Raw genomic sequence first — 16,187 nt, forward strand, 5'->3', positions numbered from 1 at the left:
CCATACAAACTGAACAATCGGAATTAAGTACTTGTATGGGAAAATTTTTTATTTGAGGTAATATCTTCACGAAATTTGGCATGAGTTAATTTCAAAGGTAACAATATAATTCCCGAAGAAATTGTTTTGACCGGATGACTATAGCATATAGCTGCCATACAAACCGAACAATTGGAATCTAGTGCTTGTATGGGAAACTCTTTCATTTGACGAGGTATCTTCACGAAATTTAGCATGGATTATTATTTTAGGCAACAATATAATCTCCAAAGAAATTATTTAGATCGGGTGACTATAGCTTATAGCTGCCATATTAACTGAACGATCGGAGTAAAGTACTTGCATGAAAAACTCTTTCATTTCACAAGATATCTTCACGAAATTTGGCACAGAATATTATTTAAAGCAATAGTGCAAGTTCCAAAGAAATTGTACAGATCGGATGACTATAACATATAGTTGCCATACAAACTGAACGATCGGAATCAAGTGCTAGTATGGAAAACTCTTTCAGTTCACGAGGTATCTTCACGAAATTTGGCAGAGAATATTATTTAAAACAATAGTGCAAGCTCCAAAGAAATTGTACAGATCGGATGACTATAACACATAGTTGCCATATTAACTGAACGATCGGAGTAAAGTGCTTGCATGAAAAACTCTTTCATTTCACGAGGTATCTTGACGAAATTTGGCATGAGTTATTTTCTAAGGCAAGAATATAATCTCCGAAAAAATTGTTTTGATCGGATTGCTATGACATACAGCTATCATATAAACTGAACGATCGTAGTGCCTGCTTAAAAAAAAATTATTTTTTATTATCGATACACGAAGTTAGATCTGAATCAAGTTATTGTAAGGAACCTTTGTACCTGTGAAGGGTATTATAGCTTCGGTGCAACCGAAGTTAACGTTTTTTCTTGTTTGATCACAAGGTGGCATACTTTAAACGCATTATTCACGCAAAGTTTTACCTCGATATAGTCATTGCTCCTTGATTTGCATACTGGCAAGTGAAAAAATCAGATGGAATTTAAAATGAGGTTATATGGGAAATAGGTGTGGTTGTAATCCGTGTGCCAAATTTGATTGAAATCGGTTAAGCAGACCCCAAGATATGGGTTTTTATTTAAAAGTGGGCGGTGCCACACCCACTGTCTAATTATGAAAGCGGTTCCAATAAAATCATCTCATCCCAGAGATAAAATTTGATGTCTCTGGCGTGTTCAGTGCTTGATTTATCGCGCTTTTAGTAGTTTTTAACAATACCGTTACATGGGGAGTGGGCGAGGTTGTGAACCGATTTCACCCATCTTCACACTGTAGGTAGAGTTGCTAAAAACATTTGCTTTCAGTGAATTTTGTTATTATAGTTTTAGTGGGTTAGGAGATATGCACATTAAACCTATTAAAGGGCGGGACCACGCCCACTTAAAAAAAATCTTTAACTCTTGATGTCTTTCCCTAATGTGATCCTGTATGCCAAATAGTTATGGCAATGTATTTGTTTTTGATTAATGGTGTTTTGTGGGCGTGGCAGTGGTCCGATTACGCCTATCTGCAATACCAACCTTACGGTACCAAGAAACATGTGTACCAAGTCTCATAAAGATATCTCAATTTTTACTCAAGTTACAGCTTGCACAGACGGCCGGACGGATAGACAGTCACCCGGATTTCAACTCGTCGCTTCATCCTGATCATTTATATGTACATAACCCTATATCTAAGTCGATTAGTTTTAGGTGATACAAACAACCGTTAGGTGAACAAATCTATTATACTCTGTAGCAACAAGTTGCGAGAGTATAAAAATGATATCCCCCTTTTTTTCGTACAAGCAAATTTTAAATGTGTTAATATTTTGAAATATCAATACAATCAGACGAAGTAAAGTCAAAGAAATATTTTATATGCATTGAGTTATTTCTAGCTTTTTACATATTTGTTTTTAGTTCCTGAACTTGTCTACATTTAATTTACATTACTTTTAAACTTATAGTGCATATTTCCCTCATCAATAACTATGCATGTGTAAATACACATTAAGCATAACACAAATTTACATTAATACTCGTTCTAAAAAATACTTGTTTTCACAAAATTTAATAGGTTTTGAAGAAAAGGAACCTATTCCTCACCTAATTTTGCATACGATCAAAGTCGTTTTTTACACGGTTTTTTCTGAAACCAATCTACCGTATAAAAACAGGATTAGGTGTACACACATTTTATGCAATAAACTATAGTATATAAAGTATTATTCGTTCACTATCATCTAATGAATGAATCTTAATTTTTTGGTTTCGGATAATCCAGCGAACAGTTTTTTCTGAGACACTAGCAGCCATTACCGTATTTTTCTTGTTATGTTGTTGTTATACAACATTCTGTAATGTATCAGTGGTTTAATAAAGAGGTTTCAACTGTGTCGTCACAAAAAAATATATATGTACCCTTGCAAGTGATGGGAAGTCAAACAAAAATAAATGGAAAGGCTTTCAATTTAATATTTTAATAAAATATTTCTCACCAGTTCTCTTCTCCATTCAATGACCTACAGTCGAAAAAAAATTAAAAAATTTACCCAATATTTTGTGGTGTGAATTAAATTTTCGATCCGATCAAAAAAGTGATAGGTCATTGTATGGAGAAATATATACAGAAAATACAATACAAATTACATTTTAAAAGGTTGTAACTCAAAAACTATTTTAGATATCGATTCAAATTATAGTATGTTATTTTTAATGGTTAACCCATTGAAATATAAAAACAATCCGTTTTAAAAAATTTCAAACCAGGTGTACTCTTTAATAAAATGAAATTTAATGAAAATAAACTGTAAAGCTCAATAAAATTTTTATTTTTCTATTAAAAATATAAGAACTTAAGATTTTCCAGATGGTGTTTGAAGTAAACAAATGTACACGTGTGCATATGCTTCTCTCTAGCATACCGTTATTTGGAATTTATTAACTACTTATATTGTATATCTATACTGCTCGATCTCATGATACTTTAACTATGATTTTGCTGACCAAAAACTTATCATATTGTCCGAAAATATATCATAAATGAAAAATCTCCTTTGAACTGTAAGTAATATTATTTTCTTTTCTTTACTAATTTTTAATTTAGTAATTCGACGTGTGAACGAAACCATAACAATGAATGTAACCGAACAATGTATACTTTCGCAATTTGCAAGGAGGAAATATTTTGGGCTTGAAAAGTGAAAGTTCAATTTCACTTATTTTTAGCAGCAAACTGTACTATATCCAAGAAAATACGGTTCTTAGAGCTTGAAAGTTATAGTCCGGATAAACGTGAGATGACATATCCTGAAGGCACTTTTTATGCAGAGTAGTACAAAGATATCTGCATTAGTGATTGATTAATATTCTATAAAGTGAAAGAATCAGATCTATAATATATTAAAACTGTATTGTACGGGCAGTAGGCTTGGTTGCAGCCCGATGAGGTAGTCACGCTCATTTTTTGAAAAAAAATTTTAAATCACAGACACAGAGTGTATTGCGATGCCCTGTACCAAATTATCTTAATTTATCATAATTTTTGGCTTAGTTGTAGTCTTTTAAAGTTTTTCGATTAACGTAATTTTGTCACCGTTTACATAGTGCTAAGTGAACGTGTATCAAGTGTCACAAGATAGCTCTACTTTTGCTCAAGTATCACTTGCACGGACAGGTGGACGGACCGGAATTCGACTCGTCTCGGCCATCCTTATAATTTTAATATGCATAACTTTATATCTGTTTCACATGTTGCGAGAGTATATTTAGTCAGTTAAAAAGAAAATAACGAAATTTTTTAATAATGGCATATTTCATGTTTATAAAGCTTGTGCATGTTCACGCTCTCAGTTCCTTATTCTTTAAATTAAATTTTTAAATGAAACAAACCTTTTACCTAGTATTATACTTATCTATGATTCATGTTTTCCTAAAAATATTTTTTACGTGTACATTAAAACTAGATTGGAGTATAAGTAGTTCATAATCCACTTGTGTACGCATGTACTCATATATGTATTTGCTTAGGTACAAGTATATGTAAATATGCTTGTTCCATTAAACCTACTGCAATGAAAATTCAGTTCTCAAGGTATAATTTGAATTTTCAAATGAAAACAAACTGTGTGAACAAATATGTATTTATCTCCACATGTAGTAAAATATGGCATTCGCAGAGGACAACTCGGTGCTCACGCCTGTAACGCTTGTAGATTGAAGTCAATCCTATTCTCATATCCATTGCGAAACGCAATAGACTAGAAATATGAATTTTATAAGTCTATCACGTCGTAGACATTGCTGTCAGTCTAACATTTCGACAAAACTATACTAACGAATAGAAATTATATCTTATGTATATAAATATGTATCTACCTATGTAGGTATACGCAATTTTTGATCGTAAATGTTTGGACAGGGGTTTGTTATAATATGTGTATCCCAATACTGAAATATGAGCCGAATCAACTAGGTATAAACTACTTTACAACTGTATTTTTTAAACATAAGCAACTTCTATTTTTTTGTTGATTGTTTACTAGAAGGTCTATTACCAAATCGGCTTCTGATTGGTATAACTCTCATGATTTTCTACCTATATAGTTGGATTTCCGATAGTGATTTGTTTTTTGTTGTTAACCACTGCACGATGTGTAATTTACTAGCGTGTAAGGAAAGTGGATCTATTTGATTTTTAGATCGAATATCATCGTGATTATGAACACACATGATATATTTTAAGTATTAAATTGAAGTAAGAAAATTAAGTGATAACGAAGGAAAATAAAAACAATATTATCCTAAAGAGTGAGAGGAAGTTTCGGAAGTAATCCTTCACAAATACTTCATAGAAAATTGATTTTATAGTAGTTACAGAAGTAGTTTCCCCAGGTACACCATGGAGTGCTCTGATAGTTTGCAGAGTTGAAATATTTAGTGTTGCCTTAGGACATTGCAATTTTAATTGGATTACAACTTTTATATGATTTGGGAGCGCTCCATGATCCACGTTAAGTACTTTTTAATGAATGGAGGAAGTACTCGTCTTTTCGCAGCACTATTTAAACTGCATGTTATCGCACGCGTTGAGCAAGAGCCAAATTTATCACCTACAATAATACAATACAAATTTGCTGTGATTTGAAAACCTAAAACAATCAGTCGATGTCAAAAATGTGTCACTAAATCCTATATACGGGTATATACACATATGTGTATGTGAATAATAGGTCTAGTAAGTTTGTTTCAAGAGAAGTTTATGTTTGAGTTTTTTGCCAATAGGGACGAACGTTTCTACAAGTATTAATAAATATACCAAACCAAACGGTGCATATTTTGTTAAAATCGAATCATTCTAACTAAATAAAACCTTGAATTTAATGCAAAAATAATACATGTATTTCTTTTACCAAACCTTATATATGCATATATTATATAATACATACATATGTGTAACTTACACACATTTTCGTCCTTGTTACACTGAATTAAACTGCATCTGTATTTATCTCTTTTGGTAATTTTATATGTGAGTCACTAAATATTCCTTTTTCAGTATGTGGGTGGAATTTTAGAAGACGATTCTTTGTAACAGAAGATGATACATTCTTTCTTTACAATGGATACGATTCTTAATTAAGGTGGCCTTATTAGTCAAGTTTTTAGATGGAATGCGTATGCACTAAGTTTGTAGAAATACGTGACTAAGCAAATTGGCTATATGGTACTACATATTAAACACAAGAGGATTTTATTACAATGTGATTCTAAGAATTTATTTGAAAAAGTCAGAAGGCCCAATATAGTAGTTAACAACTTATATTTAATCAAATATAGTTCGGAATTTAATTAGAATTCGAAATATTAGGTCCAGTAAAAAGTTAAGAGATGGCGTTATTGTCCATAGTACTAGTGTTACGTATCGCAAACGTGTTTATTCGCGCTAAGAGTTTGTCTTTAACAGTTTTTCGATTGATTGACTCAGTACGTTGTGAGCGCTCGTCAAAGATGGACACCAGCAAAGAGAAAATTCGCTATATTTTACAATTTGCTTTGATCAAGGCGAAAAAGCAGCCAAAGCGGCTGAAAAAATTAATTTAGTTTATGGGCCCGATACTTTAAACGAACGTGTAGCACAAAAGTGGTTTGCTAGGTTCCGTTCCGGTAATTTCGATGTCAAAGATGCACCACGCGTCGGGAGGCCTGTCGTCGAAAATTGCTATAAAATCTTGGAAATAGTGGAAACAGACCGTCACGTGAGCACTTATTTATTTATTGAGGAATTAAAGATAAGCCAGGAAACCGTTTGGAACCATTTGCATAACATTGGATTTAAAAAGAAGCTCGATGTTTGGGTGCCACACGAACTAACGCTGGACCTAATTTCCATCTGCGAATCGCTGCTGAATCGCAACAAAATCGACCCGTTTCTGAAGCGGATTGTGACTGGCGATGAAAATGGGTCACTTACGACAACATCGAGCGCAAACGGTCGTGGTCAAAGCTCGGGGAAGCGGCCCAGCCGGTGGCCAAGACCGGATTGACGGCCAGGAAGGTTTTGCTGTGTGTTTGGTGGGATTGGCAAGGAATTATCTACTACTAGCTGCTCCCCTATGGCCAAACACTCAATTCAACCTCTACTGCCAACAACTGGACCGCTTGAAGGCAGCACTCATCCAGAAGAGGCCATCTTTGATCAACAGAGGGAGGTCCTAATGCACCCACCTTATAGTCCGGACCTGGGAGCAAGTGATTATCATCTTTTCCTGTCCATGGCGAACGTGCTTAATGGTGAGAAGTTGGCCTCAAGAGAGGCCTGTGAAAATTGGCTCTCCGAGTTTTTTGCCAATAGGGACGCAGCCTTCTACGAGAGGGGTGTAATGAAGTTGTCATCTCGTTGGCAACAAGTTTACGAACAAAGCGTCGCAAATTTGCATACTTAAATCAGACAAATGTACACAAAGGTATCATCTTTTGAAGTTAGTACGATATATCTTATAAAAAGAAAAAATATATAGATCGCATTTGTAATTTATTTTTTTCAAGAGCCAAGGTAGGACGAAATCTGCCATTCTAATTAAGGCAAGGTGTTGATTATTATAATTATGCATAAGGTTCATTATTTTGCTTGTGCTGTCTATTTATAACTGCCAATGGCATTGATGCGATATTTTTTGGACAATAAAATATAATAACATTGTGGGTGTCATTCGCGAAGTTTTCTGTGTTCATGTAGTGAATGAAATAAAAGTTTTACATTTAGAAAATAATTAATGTTTTATTCCCTACTGATAACTCCCTACCCCAGGATTCAAAATATAATTGAAAAATTGTATCTATTTCCCACCCAAGGGGACTTTCTTAGTTCAGAAATATATCTAAACTTATACCTATAAATATTTTAAAGCCTTCTCGAATTAATATTCTGACACTTTAAGGAAGGGTTAATAATGCGCTTCCCGTTGACTTTGGCAAATGAAATTAAAATGGTTAATTAGGTAAAGATTTCAAAGGTTTTAGAATTATGGGGGGTAATATAGAAATTTCGTTTGATTAATCATGTTATGTAATTTTGACTTATTCTAGAACATAAGTTAAGAAGCATTGTTTATAATACATATTTCGGGACAAAAGTCATGATAATATTATATAAAATTTCATTTATATGAGGAGTAAATATATTTTAATATGTTGTATGTTTACCGTTATTATTAATAACTTATCGCAAACGTTTTCGCATTAAATGCACTATTTTTTTTGCGTAACATCTGAATTAATTTTCATCCATTATTCAAGAAGTAATTTATATTAGCCGGTTATGTGATGACACGTAGTGTTCTCGAAAGCATCTATCCAAATGGTCCCATCGGGTTAAGATCTAGGGACTGAGGTGAAGTTTTCAAGATGTGAGGAGTGTTGTACAATACCCATATTCGAAGAATGCTGAAACTGGTAGTCGGTTTTATTTAAAATTTTTCTTTTTTGTCCATTATATCATCAATAACACTAACTCTCCAACCCCAGATTCTGACATACCCGTGTTTTACTGTTGGGTAAATATTTTTTTCTGATATTGCCCATCTGACTTGTATGGATACCAGTAATTGTGGTACGAATGAACTAATTCGCAGATTTCACTAACGGTCTATTGCTGTATATAATCGTTCATTATAATTTTATTTCGTTCTTTTTTGGCTTATTTTATATTGACACGAGGCCTTCTAAAGTTTAAAAAAAATAACGGTACTTTATTATGACCGATTACTTTTAAAGTTCCCATATCACACAAAATCGGATATTGAAGAAGTTAGTGTTCAAGCTATTTTTATTTGTTTTCTAGATTTTACTAAACTATAAGGATAAGTGCAATGCAGGTGACCATAATAAATACATACATATGTACTTTATATAGAATATAGTTGTTTTTGTAAATAAGTCCAATAATAAAATATTTGATTTTGGAATTAAATACATTCAGTTGAATTGTAGCATGCAAGAAGTATGCTAAAATTTGTCTTGAAAATATTTTATGTTTGTTTTTGCCTTTAAAAATTATAATAATCATGTGACGGTAACTTTTGCCCTATTTGTCTACAAGAACCAAAAAATTAATAATTTAATAAGATGAATTATATGTTTTTGGCTGATCATATACATATGGTAGATCAAAATATTTTTCCGGCAAGAATTCTTTAGATAATTTAGTTGACTGTTCGTATAAAAAAGTAAACTTCAAGTATATTTATAAGTTGTAACTAGCGCCACTTTTCTATATAGGGTTATCGTCACCCTAATGTATGCTTCTATAAAGTCAACCAAAGGGACAAATTTCAAATTTGGGTGTATACTTGTAAAGAAAAAAGAAGGAAAGCGAATGTGCATGCTTTCATACTAACGAAAACAAATGTAGCACACAGTGTTAGGTTTAGGCGCTAAAAGTTATGTACATACACATAAGTTGCGGTATCATATGATGAATATGACACAAACAGTCACCGACGCAAAACCGTGGACCGAATCAGCTGATACGACCCATGAGCGCAATGTAAATGAACAGTCACCACCGCTGCTACCGTCCGCTTCAATAGACCGTACGGTAGGATACCCGCAAAAGAGAGCAATCTCTTGCAACGCTGGGTTGTCAGTCTCGATATTTTGTAGTAATTAACAAATGAACTTGAATATATTTGAAATATTCTTAAAATAACTCAGAATCACAGTGGAATACACCTTTTTATAAATAGGGACACTATTATTTTTATAGTAGGATTTTAGTTTTGAGCATTTACATTATGAAAAATTATAACTAAAAACTAAATGTGTGAAAAATCGTGTATACAAATAGAATAATGGCAACATTGGTGAAATGAAAACAAAAGACACAACTGATTTCTGCGTTGCATCTACGGGCATAACTTTTGACAAATTTGATTTGATACGGGCGGTAAGTACGGAAGGGAGGAATGTCGGTGACGGTTTGTGCTATTACATAATTATCGTAAAGATGTGGGCGGCTTTTACTTTTGAATGCATTTTGGAATCTTTTTATTTTTGTGCAAAGTTTCTTTTATTTTTGTGAAGATACAACCTCAGATAAGCACATGGCAAATCCCAACAAAGTGTTAAGGCTAAAAAACCTACAAGCAACTGGAAAATTCTGCAATGGTCTGCTATAATGTAAATAACTAATTGTATATGAACATATTAAGTAAAGCAAAATCTGAAAGAAAGCCTAAGCAGAAATCAGAAGATTTTGAAATTGATGTGTGAAATGAATTAGATCACGTGAACGTACACATGCAAATGAGGACCAACAACTATATTTTTACGAGTAACTGAGTAATTTTGCTAAACATAATTGATTCGGTAAATATAATCTATAACTAAATTTCATATTATGTCTAAATTTCAATGTTCTATGTAGGAAACCATTTTTAAATGAACATTACCCTGAATGAGCTTGAAAAAATACATAGTATAAACAACTATCTGTTGTAGATACTACAGCGTCGACATGACGTATATACGGATGTATGTACCTACATACGTACTGAAACCGTGAATTCTGAAACTCTTAAAAAAAAGAAGTCCATTATTCAAGAATGCCCTAACTGTTGTTACTAGTTTATTCTTTTTTTATGTTATTTGTCTGTTAAAAGTTAATTTTTAAGGTTTTACACTTGAAAAACTGTAGATACATGCATATATATTGTTTCACCTATTTAGATACATACATGTAAGTATGTATATCATGTATGAGTGTATATCAGTTATTTTCATCGATTACGTCGTTTATATGTACGATTTTTTTTTAAATATTGCTGTATTTATGTATTTACCCAGATTACATTTATTTTGGGATTTCTATTTCTTATTTCTATTTGACACTTAACCTACTCATGCACTACTAATCCTTCTTCTGCCTACTCCAAATATACGGTATTTACGGCTGCTTTCGAAATATTTCACTATCGACCGTCACGCATTACGAACGGTCCTCGGAAATTTAGCCGCATTCGCGTCACTACTCCGACGAGTTTTCTAGCACGACCGTTTTAGTGAACGTCTAGTTTTCAACTCTGTAGCTTTACTAGAATTTCTAGCTATTATGCTACGAACTTCTGTTACTTTATTTTCTACTTACTCAACTTTCCCTTAAATTATTATACGTACACCGTTGCCCCGAAATAAATAGCAAGCGTATATAAGTATATATGTATGAAGATACACATAATTGTATACACGTATGGGTATATGTGGTCTCAAGGAAAATATACTTTAGAAATGTATAGGTATAATGCAAATATATCCATGAACGTACATAAGTGCGGGCTGATTTACAGGGAGACAAAAAATCGAAAAAATTGCGTATGAGGGAAATATTCCACGGTGCATTCCGAACAATTATGCCTAAGAGACTACGGGTCTAAAACCGGTTTCGAGCCAGCGATTTTATGATGGTGAAATTTATCTTTTAAGGGTTATAAAAATTTCGTTGACAGCTCTTGAGATATCCAAATGAAATTTACCACATATATATACTTTTTATATTCTATTGATATTTTGTATATTATATTTTTTGCTAAAATCGTATCAATGCAAAAATACAATATTTCTTTTTACCAAACCTTATATATTCATATATAATACATACATATGTGTAATTTACACAGATTTTCGTCCTTGTTACACAGATTTAAACTGCATTTTTATACCCTGACAGGATACCGGAAAATAAAATAACTGATTAATCGGTTGTATGGGAGATATGTGATATAGTCGTCCGATCTCGCCGATTCCGACGAATGGTCGAAAAAATATCAAAATTCACATATGTATATGTGGTAAATTTCATTCGGATATCTCAAAAACTAATGAAATTTTTATAATTCTGAAAAGGTAAATTTCGGTTGAAAAAACGCTGGCTCGAAACCAGTATTAGACCCGTAATCTCTCTCTCTCTCTGATTTTATAGAAAAGAAATCGTCCCCCCCCAAAGGTACTACATAATGTACGTTCTACAACAAGTGAGTCCCGCGAGTGCATAATGCTACAAATTCAAATTAAATTTCTTCTTTAAAGAGTCGTCAATATTGATGTCATCTTTCTTTAATTATACTCTAAACAGGATATATTAAGTGTGCCACAAAGCTTTTAACATCCAGAGGAAGCGTCGGAAACCCTATAAAGTATAAGTATAAATACATATATATGATATATAAATGATCAGCAATATGAGCGAGTCGATTTAGCCATGTTTGTCTCTCCGTCTGTATAAATGCAAATTAGTCCCTCAGCTTTTGAGATATCGATCATAAATTTCGCACAAGTCCTTTTCTCCCAAAGAAGCTGCTCTTTTGTCGAATCCGATACCATACAACTATAGCATACAGCTGCCATACAAACTGATCGATCAAAATCCAGTCTTTGTATGGAAAACTTTTTATTTGGCGATACGCCGAACGGTTGTTCAGATCGAACCACTGTAACATATAGCTGCCATACAAACTGTTTAATTAAAATTCTGTCCTTGTCTGGACAACTTTTTTATTTTAAAATATAGTTTAAATTCGGCATGGATTACTTCTCTAAGCAAAGTTACAATCTTCGAATAAATTGTTCAGATCGGCCCGCTATAGCATATAGGTGTCACACATTATCCCATCATAATCAAATTCTTGTATGGAGTCTTTTGTATTTGAGAAGGGTATTATAACTCCGATGCAACCAAAGTTAACGTTTTTTTCTTGTTGTTTTTTTTAACAAAAATTTAAATTATCTTAAGGACTTCATTAATTGCTTATTGTCGTTGTATTAGTTTTACTATATACGGATTGTATTATCTTCCTTGCAGTGTATATTGCTTGCCCAAACAAATATACAAATAAATAAAAGAACTACTCAAAAATTTTGTAATTGATATAATTTAGATAAATTTTCTCTAATTCTTTTTAAAGTAGGAGTTTTTTTGTTATTTATGGGTCATTCCATCCAAAATTTACACACATTTGTTTTTTGTGCAAAAGATTTTTTTATGTTCTTTGAGGCAACATATTGGACACGTATTTTTTTATTTCGACTCAGTATAAAAAAATTTGGAGTTATGAATTTTTAAAATTTCAACGTTGGAAAAAAGTATCTTTAAACATTTGCGTATACGAAGAAAACTATTTCATTATAAAAATATCTAGTCGACCTAATGTACACAATTCTTCTCAGCTTTCCAATGAGATGTACGTTGAATTCATTAGATGTTTTTTTTATAAACAAAATGCACATTTTTATTAACAAAAAACTTTGTTTTTCAATTTGGAACTATTTTTCTGTTTTTAATGAAAAATGTACATCAAGTATAAAGTGTCATAAACTAAGCCACAAATAAAGATACAAAATTGTTATTTGTTCCAACGAATCATAGTTGGTAGTGACACCAGTGGTTTCAAAATATTTAAGAATTGAGTGTGGACCCGCCCTCTAATAAAATTATTGTACATACATATGTATCTCCAAAACCAATAAAGCCAACTCAACCAAATTTACTCAGAACAAATGTTTGTGTGAAAATGGATAAAATCGGATCATAAAAAAAATGCGAAAAATAATAGTCCTGACAGTCATGTGTTACAGTGTGAAAATGGGCTAAATCGGATTTCAACCACGCCTACTAAACATACACTATTCCATAACTTTAAATTCCTTCTGATTCTTTCACTTTCCAGCATACAAATCTCGCACAAATGAATATGTCAGGAAAACTTTTCACAAATAGTGCATTTAAGGTATGCGATTTAGAGTCTAAAAATTGTCAAAATCGGACCATAAATGTTCAAAGACGTGGACCCCAGCGCCTATACGTATTACTGACTTTTAAAAAAAAATATCGGTAAATGTGTGAAATATATTACTAAAATTTCGAGAAATCACATTCCGATAGTATTGTAGTATATCTCTATATCATAAATGTGTTGAATCGGGCAATACTTCTTAGTACCCATATACCTAATATTAAGATTTTTGAACTTCCCCTTGGCTTTATGCCGTACGTATAGTCCTGGATATACTATAGTTTAATTCCGAAATTATGTGACATTGGTTTACGGTTTACCCAAACTCCCATATATTCCATAAGCATAATAATTTTCGTTATTTTAACAAACCTTATTACGAATATGTATGTCGTTCAGTGTGGGTGTTATAATTTATTAAAAATAAGTTCTCCATTCACGATTTCGTCGACAATTGAATGTTGAATTCTTTCGCAATATTTTTATACTCTTGCAGCATGTTGCTACGGAGTATAATAGTTTTCTTCACCTAACTGTTGTTTGTATTACCTAAAACTAATCGAGATAGATATAGACTTATATATACATACATATATAAATGAACAGGATGACGAGACGAGTTGGAATCAGGGTGACTGTCTGTCCAGTGTTGCAATATTAGCTTAAAGCAGGTTAAGATCGTCAAAATGGCAGCCCTTGAACGAATAAAATCTGGGTCAATTTAAATTAAGTAAAACCGGCCGGTACAATTTTGAATATTTTTCGTTGTTAATTACTAGTCTTTACTGATATGACAAAGGTGTTTGTTTTTCAGCATTAAAAGTGCGATACCCATTTAATGACAAAGGGTAGGACCGTAAAATGTATGCTAAAATTTAATTATCAGTCAGTAATGGTCAGTTGTGGTCTTTCCTATATTAACTAATTTTGAACTCTCATATACACTTTTGGATATGTGTTTCAAAAATATGCAAATACTTAAGCTTTTACCTCAATTTGGGATTATTTTTTTACACTAAAATTTTAATTATTCAAATTAGTTTTTTCTTTCCCATTCACGTCATATTATGGGAATCGAGTTGTTGAACTGTCAATACACTTTCACATGACTCAGTTAATTCAATAAATGTCTGCAATGAGATAACAAATCGTGAGTATATGTATGAAGGAATAAATACTTGCAGTTCAGTTCTCATAAAAAACATTGTAATAAGAATTAAGGAAAGTGAATCACTCTTAAGCTGCAGTCATATACATATGTACATGTGAACACATACATTTTTGGTAATACATTTTTTAGTTTGCAAAAATAATATCAGTATATTTTTTACTGACAGAATTTAAAAAAATTAATAAAATTAATATTTAACAATAGTTGTAGAATTTCCGCAAAAAAAAAAATATTATAAAATGCGATAATTCAGTATTAATACAATTAGAAGATGCACATTGTTTTAAAACTAAAACTTTATAAATATGTTAAACTAAGTTTTTTTTTATATATTATATATTTGTATATTTACTTATGCACTCCCTAATTTGGTGAAGTAAGAAACTGTGGATTTCTATTTCATTAGCCGATGACTCACTTCGTAGCGTTACAACGGCACACTGACTAATAACATTGACACGGAAATACTGCGAAACTTTAACTTTCCTGATGTCGGAAATAACTTTTTTACGACAGATCGTTTTTAAAAGGCTTGATTTCGCGGAAGCGCTGTGTGTACCGGAACGCTTGTAAATTGCTACTTATGTATGTATGTATAACTTCGGATGCGAAATTCGGAAATCTCAAACAGAACAACAGTGAATGTAGATGAAAATTAATCACGTTTCCGCTCTGATCGTTGCTCTGTTGCAATGTTTTCGCGATCGCATCTAGACTGAATTTGAAAACTCGTTATTTAAATACTTTTATACCCGACAGGGTGGGAAGTGATACAGGTGACAAAATACAATCGATCGCAGGAAACTGACAACAAAAATCAAGGTATGCAGCAGCATATACGAGCATCAATCAACTAGCCACAGCTAAGTATGGTAGTTTAAGAAGAGAGAGAGAGAGAGAGTTAGCCTAGCTAAAGTCTAAGTTAGAAATAAGGTATTGAAATGAATTAATATAGCGAGGAGATCTATACTCTAATCCTTTTTTTTACATACACATATCGTCCTATAAAATGCCAAATAACGTATCATCAACAAATTTAAAATTTATTTTTGTTGTCGACACTACATCATATTACATACATAAATATAAGATACATACAAATTTTAAGCTTCTGCTGGCAGCTATGACCAAGTTATAATTCAACTTTGAATTTTGTTTCAATATGAGAAGTGAGTCCATTTTATTCCGTTTTTTCTTTCTCCTGCAAACTTACGCTAACTGATGACACATTATTTTATAATTTAGATGACGATATGTATTATAAGAAAATTTCTCGCTAAATTCCAACGAGAGTATAAAACTAGTATAATACATATATGTATATCAGTCGGCCTATCAAAGAGCATCCCACAGACAATACAAAGCGAGAAAGAAGTTGAATTGGGTAAAATTTCTTATTAGGCAAACTTTTTTATACTCTCGCAACCTGTTGCTACAGAGTATAATAGTTTTATTCACCTAACGGTTGTTTGTATCACCTAAAACTAATCGAGTTAGATATAGGGTTATATATATATAAATGATCAGGATGAAGAGACGAGTTGAAATCCGGGTGACTGTCTGTCCGTCCGTCCGTCTGTCCGTCCGTCCGTGCAAGCTCTAACTTGAGTAAAAATTGAGATATCTTTATGAAACTTGGTAGACATGTTTCATGGTACCGTGAGACGGTTGGTATTGCAGATGGGCGTAATC

General features: G+C 32.5%; 1 protein-coding gene across 1 annotated transcript in view; it reads right to left on the reverse strand.

Moving 5' to 3' along the window:
• The window catches only part of Mmp1 (Matrix metalloproteinase 1), a 61,574-nt gene extending 46,371 nt beyond the window's left edge, over nt 1–15,203 (reverse strand). The window contains exon 1 of the mRNA XM_036372321.2: nt 14,848–15,203. The gene's annotated coding sequence lies outside the window, so the exon portion shown is untranslated. The remainder of the gene's footprint in view (nt 1–14,847) is intronic.
• Between the last annotated feature and the right edge of the window lie 984 nt (nt 15,204–16,187).

Source organism: Bactrocera oleae, chromosome 4 (assembly GCF_042242935.1).
Source record: "Bactrocera oleae isolate idBacOlea1 chromosome 4, idBacOlea1, whole genome shotgun sequence".
Lineage (NCBI taxonomy): Eukaryota > Metazoa > Arthropoda > Insecta > Diptera > Tephritidae > Bactrocera > Bactrocera oleae.